The 13,696-nt window shown below is 41.1% G+C and overlaps 1 protein-coding gene across 6 annotated transcripts in view; it reads left to right on the top strand.

The window, feature by feature from the left end:
* The first annotated feature begins 394 nt into the window (after nucleotides 1-394).
* Nucleotides 395-13,696, top strand: part of LOC105936514 (inositol polyphosphate-4-phosphatase type I A) — a 48,147-nt gene continuing 34,845 nt past the window's right edge. For all 6 annotated transcript variants that reach the window (XM_036127927.1, XM_036127923.1, XM_036127922.1 and 3 more), the window contains exons 1-2: nucleotides 395-534; nucleotides 9,287-9,379. The gene's annotated coding sequence lies outside the window, so the exon portion shown is untranslated. The remainder of the gene's footprint in view (nucleotides 535-9,286; nucleotides 9,380-13,696) is intronic.

Raw genomic sequence — 13,696 nt, 5'->3', positions numbered from 1 at the left:
TTTTGTCCTTTTAAACGTTCCACTTCATCAAGAACATTTAACTAATTGTCGATTTCATTCATGATAGGGGGGTGGGACAGAAATTTATCATAGTGTGCAAAAGGGACACAAGACAAAAATAAGTTCTGAAGTGGCCTAGTCAAATTTACGTTTTGGTTTTATGTGTTTATAAAACATATAAAATAAAAATAAAAACACAGACGTACTTTCACTGCAGTGTAGTGTGAAAAAAAACCTGGATTTATTTTTAATGTTTGAATCTTGGGGGAAAAAAAGCATTGGTAATTTAATTTGATTTAATTTGATTTGATTTAATTTAACCCAGAAGAAAGTAAAGGCGCTGCGTCGGAGAATACGTGATGACGTGCCGGGGGTTCTTGACAGAGGGGCGTGTCCAGACGCAGGACGCTGCTGCTGCGGTTTGGATGACGTCCAGACGGCAGACGTAGAGAAACGGTGCGGCAGTTTGCAGACAGTTGTGGCGTTTTCTTCAGATTTTAAGGCTACCTGTCAGCGGAGGACCGCAGCGAACAGGTCAGCGGCGTTTATTTACTGTCTGCCATGAAGCTGAAGTTATGGCGTAGCGTTGTTGTTGTCTGTGCGGAGCTAAATGCGGCTTACTCTATAATGCTGGGGATAAGTTCTTAAACGGAAGGTGGTTAGTTTCTACCTTTTGCTGTTCTGTAGGTTTAAGCCTCACATTTATACAACGACTCAAAGGCTGCTTAGCGATATGCGCAGTGATGTTGTGTCAGGAGCGGCTTTCCTGTTTAAATATAGGGTAACGCATGACAGCAGACTGATAACCTTCCTTAGGAGGAAGTGTTTTCAAGTGAATTGAAGTGCTTTGCTCAGGGCCTCTCGGGGCTGTCTTTTGTGGTGCAGGCGGTCGCGGGTTCGAACCCCGGTTGCGGCAGGAAGGGTATGAACTCTGAGCTAAGTCTGTGCGCAAGTTGTAACGTGACCTGAATAAATGCTCTGCCGAAAGGTCTTGCACACGTAGGGCCTTCCCAAAACATGCTGCTGACTCAGTTACATAACTTTAAACCCGGCATTCCTGCAAGCCAGTGCATCTAAATGAATAGTATTCTCTGCAGGCCATGCCTTTGCTTTGCCTCTGAGCAGCAGTGTTGACAGAAGCATGAGGCGTCTGTGTGCTGCAGGGCATCCCGCTGTGTGGATGTGAACACATGTGGTCCTGACAGCCCACTGCAGTCCTGCTGCTTTTTAGTTTCACTCTGAAGGAGTCAAGGTCAGTGATTTGGACCAGGCCATGATGCTCCTCAGCTTGAAAACCAGGCCCTTGCTGTTACTAAGAGGACTTTTAGGGTGCGTAGGTGGCTTAGGCGGGTAAAGCGAGGCTTAGAGAGTATGGAAAAGTTTGGAATGTTCGTTTTTTATCCTTGTCTGGGTACGTATGGGGGTAAAAGTGGGTAAAAACATCCAGGCCCCCAGGCCCCGTTTCATTTTCCAGAGTATAAAAATCTGCCTTTCTAAAAAGCAATTGCTGAGTACAAGCAGATCATAAAGCTAATGACAGCAACAATTGTGAAAAATCCATTTTAAAAGTAAAGTGAAGGGCTCAAGGAAAGACGGTCACTAAAGGCTTAATGTCTAAGCTGTTATTTAAAGGACATGTTTAGGTTGAGATTTAAAGGTAGACAGGATGTCTGCCTCACTGATCTCAGGGCTCCTTTGCAGTCTTAAAAAAATCTGGAATTAGCTTCTATCATTTTTCAGGTCTGGATAAGTTCAGACTAAAGACTTAACTGATTTTTCTATGTAAAAGATTTTGGGAAAAATCCCATTTCTAATGGACAAGGTGCTTCTTACTTTTATTTCTACTTATGTTACATCCCTTATCTTAGAATTGCCAAATATAAACTGATTTTGTTGAGAGATGGATCGGTTTGATTGTACAGGATGAAATATAAAATCCTTCTACATATACGTAGATACAATTTTCTCACCAACATTTTTCTTTCTTTCTTAGTGGTATGCTTTAAGTATGTTACTATTTTCATCACAACATTTAGACTGAAAAATTTGCATTTAGGTAAAAAAAAATAAGATACTAAACAGATTTCTTTTATTTTTTTGCTTATTTAAGCATCAGCTTTTATTCATTTGCAAGGTTTTTGCATAGAAACAAGGAATTTGACTTTAGTTCCACTTTACTCTGAGAGAAGACATTTTAGCACAAATATACAAAAGAGGAAAATAGAGATATTTTTTTGTAAATATGTTTATGCATTCTAAGAGGAAGTCATGGTTGGATTGGAGCAAATAAGCATGATCTGGATCCTCTGCCTGTTAAATGTCCATCGTCAGAGATGCAGCCTGGAGGAAGAAACTGTCTTTGTAGCGGCCTGTTTTAGCAAGTGGCGCTCTGTAGCGCCGACCTGATGGTAAAAGTCTCAATTCTCATGTTGATTTGGTCATTTGTATGTTTGTCGAGCACTTTAGCAACTAAATGGAAAAGCAGAGGTGAGTCAGTTATTTACAGTGTAGGTGTGTTTGCAGCTCACGGCAGGCTGCTGACAGAACTAATCACCGACTCCATCTGAGCGTCTCTGCTGGATTGTGACGTGTTTTATTCGACGCCACATGGCCGGCGTGACTCATCACACTCTCCCAGTCAGCTGTGAGCGGGTGAGAGCAGGCGAGCGGGCGTCCCTTGACCCCGGCTCATCTGTTTCTGTGCATCTTCCACGTGTGGGTAGTCAACACCGCACGCCTGCAGCCCGTCTGGGCGTTTGGGAGCACAGCTTACGTAACCGGGAGAAAGTTCATATTCACCCAAAGGTAATCAAATATGCCTTGCATCTGTTACAGAGGAAGGCCGGCATCATGCTCTCTAATTTGTGAGCGCATCTGCTGCTGATGCTGGCTCTTCTCATATAACAGCCTCTTTAATATTTATGAACTCGGAGGGGGAAGCTAGAAACGCGTCCGAACGGCGCCCAGTTGCTTGGCAGGCCGGGTTTGCAGCGCGCAGGTCGAGCCGTCTGTGTTGCACTACTTCCTCTTCTCTTCCTCGAACAGCTGTCTCAAAGGGACGCGGAGGGTGACACAACACGTGACGGGGTTTTCTCACGGAGAGCGCTCTTGAAAAGCCGCTGAAAAAGGATTGGCGTTGGCTCCATGCAGGCTCAGAGGTTCGGCGTCAGACGTTAAGACGGTAGAGATCGGTGCTTGTTGTGCTTTACTCAGAGCCTGTGATCAACCTGCGCTTAATTAGTTAGTGGGGAATTATGATACATACATGCTCAGATATATTATTCTGTTGGTGAGCTTTCTACTTGTTGGAAATGGTAAAACTTTGTTAAATCAGGTTTAAATCAAATCCTCTATAGGGTCTTAGAGTCTGAACACCTAGCTTTGTCCAAGGTTCCTTTATCTAGCTGCTGAGTTGAACTGTGTCTAAAGAATTCAGACTAAGTCCTCCTTCTGCATTATTCCACCCACTTTAAGCAGCGAAAACGCCCCATAGCATGATGCTTCCACCGCCATGCTCGACAGCTGGCAGCGTGCTCTTAGGAACAACCATCTGTTCATTTGAGGAGCCAGCTAGCTCTTGCTCCGCGTGATTTTGTTTCTCAATCATAAAACGCTGAGACCGGGGGACGTTTCAGCATTTCACCTTTCAGTACCCAACACAGGTACTGTCCCTAGAACATTTTCAGCCATTCTCAGCAACAACCTGGGACACAAGCTCCATCATGTTCTGGTCAGAGAGACTGAGATGGAGCTGTTTGGTCGCCATGACTGGAAGTGGGTTCAGAGGAGTCAAGTTAAAGCCTTCATTACATCTATACATGGTGGTGGCAGTGTCATGCTGTGGGATTGTAACCACTGCCAACAATTCTGATGCAGAATGGATCTACTACCAGATTCTTCATCTTTACCTCCAATCAACAGATGGTTGGAACAGCCGGGCGTCCCAACATGGCAATGATCAGAAACACATCCAAAAGGTTTTATGACTGGATGAAACATGGATTTTCTGCTTCTAGAAGCATCAAAAGACCCAAACTATTCTATTAATCTGAATGTTCCTGACCATTACTAGTATGTTTAAACATCCGGCTGTATGTTACAGCTAAGTTACTCTCCTAATCCACATAGACATCAGAAATGAGAAGTAGAAGCTGCATCTTCTATGTTTCCAACTTGCTTTGGCAGTTATCAGCCAAAAATATTCATTATTGCCATACAAAATAGTCGCCCACACTTATGTCTTTATGAGGTCTGGCATCCACGTTCCTACAATACATCTGACCTTTATTATACTTAGGGAGCCTTTGTTTTAAGTATGTAACCAATAGAACTAGAAAGCTGTCGCTCCGGTATGTTGCCCACCCAGTCATGGTGCCAAACGTGCAACAACTGCTGCGGCGCAGCGAGACAAATCGCTGGATCAGGTGTTGGGAGAGGCAGGGAGCTGTTAATGTAAATATTAAGGGTGCAAGGAGAGGAGGGGGTGAGCGCTGATGGTCGCCGCCACACCACAGCATCTCCAGCCGGAGCTTGTTTACATCCAGGGGCTGTGGACCGGCGTGTCCTGGAACGCTGATGTCAAGCAGACACATTTGGCTGCAGGCTTCAGTGTTGTGCTCTGAGGATCCGGCAGGAAACCTTCCGTCATCTTGTTTGCTAACAAGTCACTGCAACGTCATGAGAAAGAGGCAAAAACCTGAGACTTAGATGTTGACTGGACTCTTTGCTCCAGCTGAAGAATTCAATGTAGATAGACGATGTAACCGGCACACGTTTCATGCTGCTTGCCTTGTTTCTATTGCTCGTAGTCTGACTTGTGCTGTTTTTTCGGAGATTCTTCTAAGTTGACACTTTGGGCTCACTTCTGCTTTCAGGCTGGTTCTGCTGGGAGGAAGTTTTGGCATAAGTTAGTTTAATTTCACTTGCATATTTCTGTGCAACCATCGGTTCTCTAGAACCTCCAAGCTGACTGTGAAGATTAGAGTTAATAACTTTGAGGATTAAACCAAACTGTAGCGTAGCAATTGTTTCTGCCAATCAGTCAAGGAAGGGTCAGAAGGTTATGTGGAAAACATTTAGGATGGGTGCCAATCTTACCAGGAGAAGATTTCTCAGAGAAATGCACATCAGATCAAGAGGGGTATTTCTAAGTGTTATAGAGTTGTATAAATTCTTGTACGTTCTGCTGCAGGAAGTAATTGTTTAAACTATCGACAGTGACTATGGATCTTTCAGGTTAGGGACTGCGAAGAGCAGCAATTTAAATTTTAACCTGGCCTTTGCTGCAGCTTATTTTTCCGGTACAACAAAGTTCACCCTGAAGAATATGAACTTGACATGAACATATTATAATCTGCATGCATCTTACCATCTAAAGATAAGCAGCCTTCTTGTGTTTTTCACAGGAGAGATAAGATACTTGCAATCTCATGCTGCCCTTCAAATGTAACGTTTGCGGTTTCAACCACAGGATACAGTGTCAGCAATCCCTTATTCTGAGCAAGCGTGTGGTGACAGTAGAAATTAAGAACTATTAAGAAGTATTTATCACTGTGTTTGAAGGGCTTTTGTAAGGGAACGAAAAACAGGAAGAGTATTCAAAGTTAAAAGCAGCAATAGCTTCATCAACAGAAAGAAGGGCAAAAGACACAACGAAACTTTACAACAATTGTCTAGGAGTACTTTCAGTGGTATGGAAAAACACTTATTGGCAGCAATCGCTCAGTCAATCAGACCACCCAAGAAGTAGCCACAGATAAACATAGCACTGAGCCAGGAGTACTTTCTATTGGAAGGAAATGCAGAATTGGCTCTGTCTATGGCTTTGTATAGGAAAGAGACATAGATAAACACTCAATTACTGAGCCAGACGGAGTACCTACCTACTATAGGAAAGAAAGACGAGGTTAATACAAAATTAGAACAACCATAGCACTGACAACGGCTTTGTCCAGAAAAGAGTTAAATATTAAAGCACAGAGCCAGAAGTATTCTTTATGGACCAGAAATAGAAGGAGAGTAGGCAGGTAATGGCAGCAATAGCTCAGTCAATGGTTCCATTAAGGTAAGAAATCTTCCTAAACGCAGAAAGACAGAAGTACTTTCTACAGGAAAAAAGGTTTACTGCAACAATCGCTCTTCTACCCAATCTAAATGTGAACACTTTGAGCTAGGAGTAATTCTGAGTTAATGCCATTCATTTTATCCTGTGGCCCTGTTCCAGAACGAGACACAGTTAAACACAAAGGCACTGATTCAGTTGTACTTTCTATTGCAAAGAAAAAAGAAAGAGGTTAGCCCACACAGTGTCAACCAATCCACTTATCTGACCTTAAAAAGTACTTTCTGGCATTTTCATATCTTTAGATTTCTGTATCAAAGCAGGTACGGCTCTATTCCATTGAGAGACATTGTAAAAGTAAAATCTTATCCCTAACAGCCAAAAACACAATGTTTTCCACTTGCTCTTTCATAATGTCCGGTGAATAGTCAGTTTTACAGAAGCTATGCATTTTGGTGTCATGTTTTCCAGCTGTAAATCCAATAAGCTCTTAGGGATGATAAAGGTCTGTTTATGCGAGGGTAGATGTTCCTCAGACCACGCCCTGGTAGAACTGAAACTATACTACGTTTTACTTTCAGCTCTGTCTTGATGAACCTTTTTTATGACTGCTGTTGGAGAGCCTTAAAGCACTGCTATCAGCCACTCTGTTTTAGGACACTTCCTCAAACACAATTTTCCTTTTTGAGTCCATCGCAGTTTTACAGTCTGACTTTGGGAGGTTTATAGATGTTTCTAGTTTCCCTTTACAAGTGACACCAAAAAGGGTGGGCATCTTTATGCACTGGTTCAGTGCATAAATATGCACTTTTCTTAGACTTAACATATAAATAAACATTGAAACCAGACCTGAAAACTTAGGCTGCTTTATATGATGGTTTACATTTTGCTGAGAGCCTTTTTTGTGGACTATTTTCTCATTCTTTGCCCGGTCATTGGAAGCAGCCGTTACGAGCAGCAAATGGTTGGTGGTGAGGCGAGAGAGAGACGCTCAGTACGTGATTGTGTGTTTCTGTGTTTGAGGCTCACGCCGATGCTCATTTTCATGTGAAAGGACCACAGCTGCTCCGTCCCCATAAAGACATTATTCATGCCTCATTCTGATGCCCGTCCCTGAGGGTGGACGCGTGCTGACAGGGGAGCAGCTCCGTTTTGGGTCCAGTCCTGCAGCCTGATGACTAAGCAGAGGCTTGTTTTACGTTGTGGGCGTTCAGTTTCAGTGCTGTGCTGGAAACTAGCTCTAAAACGTCCAAACCGCCAGGTTCCAGAGGGCTTTACTGATGTCCAAGTTTGGTGTCTGGATCAATGCGGTGATCCAACTGTAATGTTTGGATGAGTAGTTATTTCACACTGTGGTTGTAAAGCAGCTGGCATTATATCTGCCACGTCATAAAGCAACAGACAAGATAACAGGTGCTGTAATTTCTTTATGTCCATTCAATACACAGCAGAGAAGTACAAATAAAAACTCTCTCTTCAAACCAGCTTTGGAACATAAGGAGTCGATTGTTAGTTCATGATTTTTTAAACTTTAAAGGAACAGTTCCAGAGTTTTTGCAGAAGTCTGCCCCCTTTGGTAATAGGTTGAAATGACACCAGTGTTGTGCGTGTGCATGGTAGAAGAGGAAAAGCATCCGCCGCTGCAGCTGCACAGGTCTTTATTTAGAGCCGTGATATCATCTGAATTAAGCAAGTTATAAATATTGAAGTTAGTCCATATTCCCTCACTAATGCGTAGATTACGGCAGATAATCAATGGATAGCCAGGGTTTGCTGCGTGGGTATGCAGCATGTCTCATCCATGCAGAGGTGGCTTGTAACCAGTTACATTTATTCAGTTACTTTTACTTGAGTAACCTTTGATCAAAATATACTTCTGGGAGTACTTTTACTTGAGTAAACATGAAGAAGTATTGCTACTCTTACTAGAGTAAAATGTCTGTCTAGTTTAGCCAATGTGAGTAACTTTACTGAATAAAGAACAACCGTTTTTCAACCAGAAACTCACCAGAGAGATGCATGTCTACAGTTTATATTAAGGTGAGGCTTCCTGTTTGTACACAAGTTTTGTTTTAATGGTATTTTCTATCTGCTGACCTCATTGAGCCATTTACAGGTCAAGTAATCATATAGTAAACAGTAGATATTATTATTTTAAGTGCTCTTAACTTACTGTATACATTAACTGCTTGGTTTCAAAAGTTTTATGTTGAAAAACATTTCTTCTGTCTGAATTTGTTACTTTGTAATTGTTATTGTTTGTTAAAAAAATGTGTTAGTCATTAAAATACCAGAATTTGTGAATCATTGAATATTTTTGCCTGACCAATTACATAATATTTAGATATTAACTCACTTGTTGTAAGTATTTACTCAGCACTTGAGTAACCTTCTTACCAAATACTTTTTTACTCTTGGTTGGGTACTTTGACTTGAGTAAAACTATGTTGCAGCAGTGCTGCTCTTACTTCAATATAATTTCCGGCTTCTCTACCCACCTCTGGCCCAGAGAATACGACCCGGATCACTTTCTCATGAACTGACTCATAGCACCTATAGAGGCAATTTTGGTAAATAGAGAAAAACTTCTTTTACATGTCAGGTATATATGAGGAAAGAAAATAAAATGTAACCTTTAAACTTGGGCAATGCTCTTTTAACTGCTGGTATATTATAAGCTTTAGGCAGATACAGACAAGCTGTTATTAATAGAAAATATGCATTAATTGATTAATGTGTAAATAAGAGTATTTACAAATAAACTTCATCATCTGCGACCGTATATTAGACCTGGAATGCTGCCCATTGGTTTATTTTCTTTGACTCTCTTAGCCCTCCTTGGTCTGCCCCCACCTCACACCTCACATCTCCCCTAACTGTTCACCCAGGTTATCACATGCAGCCAGCTGGTTAATTTAGTAGAGGCCTCATCTTTGTTTTTGTTGTTTTTTTTTAGAAATGTTGATGCAGTCAGAGATGCTGCCACTTCCGCTGTGTTCTGTCGTCCAGGATTATCGGAGGTCTTCTGTATCTGACAGGACAAAGAGAGGGAAAATATGAACAGCTACTAAAATTATTAAATGTTTAGTCTATTTTTTATTTTAAATCAAGTTATGGGGCATTGCCACTGTAACACCACAAGACATCGAAGCTACTGAAAGCTATCAACCACTCTCATGACTACTTCAGCCGACTGCGTCAAGTTCCCTCTGCTGTGTTTTGCAGGCATCAGGAGAAGAACCAACTTTGACCGTGTTGAACCTTTCTCTGTGTCCTGAGTGAGAGAACGGGCTGCTTGGAGACAGGAAGCGCTGAGACGTGAGTTTCACCATGTATGGTCAACTGCTCTGTCTGTCCCTGAATCTGGCTTCCAAAGACAGAAGCTGTAAACACGGCTGATGCTCCTGGTGAAAAAAAAAAAATTATAATCTACACAAGTACAAGTCAAAAGCTTCTTTCTGCTGCTATTTTTACACAAACTTCCCAGGGAATTAGGAGCTCCCTTCCAGATTTCCTCCGTTTTTACTTTTTAAGCACTTAAATGGCAAACACATTTTAACATTAGACAAAGGTAATCTGAGTCACAGCAGCAAATTTCCTTTTCAAAAGAAGATTTCATTTAAGGGGAAAAGGTATCCAAACCCACCTATGTGAATGATTGGTACTATGGACCACAGCAAGAGCCATTGTCTACACCAGGGATGGGTATCGTTAAGGATTTATCGATACTACTACCCTTAAAGATGCTCCTTATCGATCTGGTATTTTATTGGTACCATTATTGATACTTGAAAAAAACATATAAGGATCACTGACTGGTTTATTTTTTAAACATTTGGAACAAAAGCAAACAAAATAAAAGTACAAAATACTTTTTATAGAAATAGAGCAATAAAAACATTATATAAGTAACGATGTATAAACAAAAGGCTAAAACACTATATCATGAATAAAAAGTATGTTGTAGGAGAGAGGAATTACTGACAAGACAGAAAATTATGAAAAACACTCTAAATATGCTAAAAAAAAAAACAACTGTATAAAATAATTGAAAGTATTAAATAATATTTTACCTGAATCCAAACTATATTATACATGTTTTTATTAGGGCTGTCAGTTTTAAGGCGTTATTAACGCGTTAACTTGGTTTGACCATAACGGTGACATTTATTTTGACGCCCGTTAATCGCGTTAATGTATTTTTCCCCGCAGCGCTCTCTGGACTGTGTTTTTTTTTTTTTGTTGTTGTTTTTACCCTTGACGCTCTCTATTTCCAAGAATGCTAGAAGCTGTAGCTAAACAGGCCCGCGCTCACTGTTGCCAAGCCCGCTTATTTCATGTGACTTTGGGCTTCTTTTTTCTAAAGTTGCTTGTAAATTTGCAGGTTGCAGTTTTTTGGGCTTGTTTCTAAAGTGAAGTCGCTTATTTGGGCTCTAAACTAAGTGACGCTGCCGCACTACAGACACAGTGAGTATAACCAGCTGAAATATCCCTCCGCCTCATAACGCGCTGCAGTGCGTCCTGACATAGAAGCTGATGGAGTGAAGGCAGAGAGAGCAATGTTGCTGAAAGTAGATCATGCGGTGCAGATCACCATTTTGAGCAGAGATTGGTTCTGAAGATGAGTTTTTACACGCTGATAACCTTGCAGAAACCCAACCATTAAACCGTACTTTCCTACCATTAAACCGTACTTTAATGCTTATTGAATTGTTGTCTCTGTATTTGACAAACTAAGGCTGAATCACATTACTGAATGAAGTACCCTGGAGTTACAGTGTCAGCTGTGCTAAACAGTTGTCTTTCAAGAGTATTAAGCTCCTGCTCTGGAATGACCTGGAAATGTAAAACCTTTCTCCAGGCTTTAAACTGTATGAATATGGATTTAAACAGCATGTAAAAATATACGAAGAAATTATCGTTGTTAGTGTGAAAGCTCAGAATTAGATGTGTGTGAGAGAGTAAAAAAATTAATAAGACTTTATTAAAATGTCAAATTAGTATTACTTTATATGTAAATGCTTAATACCAAGTCTATCTTTGTTTAAGAGACAAAATAAATATTTAGGCATGAAATATTTATTTATTCACACATTTGTTTACACATTGTGTAAAAATCAGGGCGTTATGATTAGCGATTTAGCCATTATAGGCCAGAGTTTAACATTTTATGGCACCAAGATGTTTTCATTCCAATTCTGAAAAGTGATTGAAAATAAAAAATAGAAATATTTTTTGTACAAGCATGTTTTTTACTAGTGTCGTTTATTGCGAAATTACATCTTAAAATGCCCAAATAGGCATTTACACTTTCAGAAATAAAAAGATAAAATATGTGATTAATTTGCGATCTTGCAATTAATCACGATTAAAAAATTTTAATCGTTTGACAGCACTAGTTTTTATATGATCAATTTTACCGAAGGATAGCAGAGGCACCCCCGGTGGATGAGGTGAATAAATGACACAGGCTGCATGTGAATCAGTTACAGGGAGGGATCTATTTAAGTGCAGCAGTTTCATTAGAAAAAAATTATCATTACCCATTAAACAATGTGTTTGTAATATATTTGCATCCCGCTTTGTATTCCAGTGGAAGCTTTGCTCATGCGTGACTCATTTTCAGTGGAGAAACAGACGAGTTGATTTGGTCTCTCTGACTTCAGCACGGCGAGGCTGACTGACCGACCGCCTGTCAGAGCTTTCAAAGTGGGAGGGGCTCACAGCTGCACTCACAGTTTGCTGAAGAGACCCTAAACTCAGAACAATCAGTGCTTTTATTAGTTGCCACAGTCTCAAACAAGAGAGAAAAAATTTGCTAGATCCATTGCTTGTCGCTTTTGAATAAAAAAAGTCGCTAGAGCGATCTAAAAAGTTGCTAAATAGTTGTCAACCTTATGAAAGTAAATAAGATGAATGTGTGAGCGCAGAACGTTAGCCCCTCCCACCAGTCCCACCGCGTCTGAGCGACCTTAAAAATACCGTTAAGAGAACCGATAAGGCTGAAGCTTGTCGGTCCGTGAGCTGTTGTGATACCAGTACCCATCCCTAGTCTACACTTATGGAAAACCTAGAACTGTAAGAATAAAGTATTTCCCTGAAGACAGTAAGATGGCTCATATAAATAAACTGAACGGCAGCTGAAAACTGGGCAAGATGGCGTCAGTCTCACTGATATCTCATGAAGCTTTCGGTAAAAAGCTTTTTTAAATGGCTTTAAAATAAGCCGTGGGTTATGACAAATGACGGCTGAACAATCATTTTAAAGGAATCTACTTAACTTCACTACTAGGATGGATCTCGTGTTTGTTTGCAACATCTGATCCCTCCCCAGATACAATCAGAGGATTCAAAGTAAGTCAAAGTTTCCCAGCAGGACAGTTTTCCCCTGACGGGATGTTTGTGCAATTAGCTGTAGGGTTGTCACCCGTCCTGTAAAATATGGAATCGTCCTATATTTGATTGATGGTGCGTCCATTTTGAAGCAATACGGGACGAATTGTTCTGTATTTTTTTCATAAATGTCAGATATGCATATCTGTCACACATATCAACATTAAGTCTAAAATGAACAGAATAAAAACCAGGAAATAAGGCCAGTAAAATGATCGTGGGTTGCCACTGTCCGGCTCCAAAGGAGCAGTCTGGGGCTAAGGGTCGTGCTCAGGGACCCAGAGCGGCAGTCTGTGGGATTTGAACCAGGGAACTTGCAGCCTGCTCTAACCACTTATGCACCTCTCCCCCACTCATCGTAACGCATCCCAGGTTTGGGTTGTAAGTGTCAGGAGCTGTGGCGAGCCTGCACTGAGGTTTGCACAAAGACTGTGTCCCAGTTTTTGTGACTCACAGACCTATACACACTTGGGTCCCATGTGGGCTAAATTTGGAGCTACCTTATATGTCTGCTTTTCCTCATTCCTTGCAGCAACCCTGTGAATTTACTGTTGGAAGACATTTCAAACTGGTAAATGACTGGGAATAGTCCAAGTTGCTGCCTTTTGTAGTGCTTAATTCTTCCTTATGACGTCAGAAAAGCACTGTAAATATTTTTGACAGTCTAAGGATGCAGAAGAGAACATGCAGCGACCTTCTGTTGGTATTTATGAAGACATTTAGATTACGATGACGTGATGAAGGAAATTGGAAGTGAGTACGCTGTTCTTTTGGGGTTGGAAATGGAAAAAGTGACTTCAGTTGGCCAAGAGGCTGGAAAATTCCTGCTAGATTTGGAAACAAAGTAGGAGAAATACATCAATTTCCATAAAGATTAAGACTTTAATGGATTTTTCTTTCTTTAACAAAAACACCAGACTTAATGGTAGGGTCGGTGATTTTTCTGGAAGTTTCCCAAGTCCCTTTTTGTCTCACCTGCTCTTCCAGTCCTCAGGGGGGGTCGCTTGAAAAAAATCTCCCAGATCCCCTCTGGTCTTATTTCTTTCTGCTGAGGCCTTCCTCTTCTCCTCATAAATGTGTACGCTGTTTGCTTCTTGTGACTCTCAGCCATGTTCAGAGTATACGGTGAGAGCAGCGGAGCTACAATGAACGGCTAACACCGATGCTAACCACCAAGCTAACCGGATACATAAACACTAGAAGTGTGCATGCACAGCCAGCAAGCGCAAACTAACACGGAAC

This window comes from Fundulus heteroclitus, chromosome 24 (genome assembly GCF_011125445.2).
Source record: "Fundulus heteroclitus isolate FHET01 chromosome 24, MU-UCD_Fhet_4.1, whole genome shotgun sequence".
NCBI classification, from domain to species: Eukaryota; Metazoa; Chordata; class Actinopteri; order Cyprinodontiformes; family Fundulidae; genus Fundulus; species Fundulus heteroclitus.
This window is presented reverse-complemented; position numbering and strand designations above follow the sequence as displayed.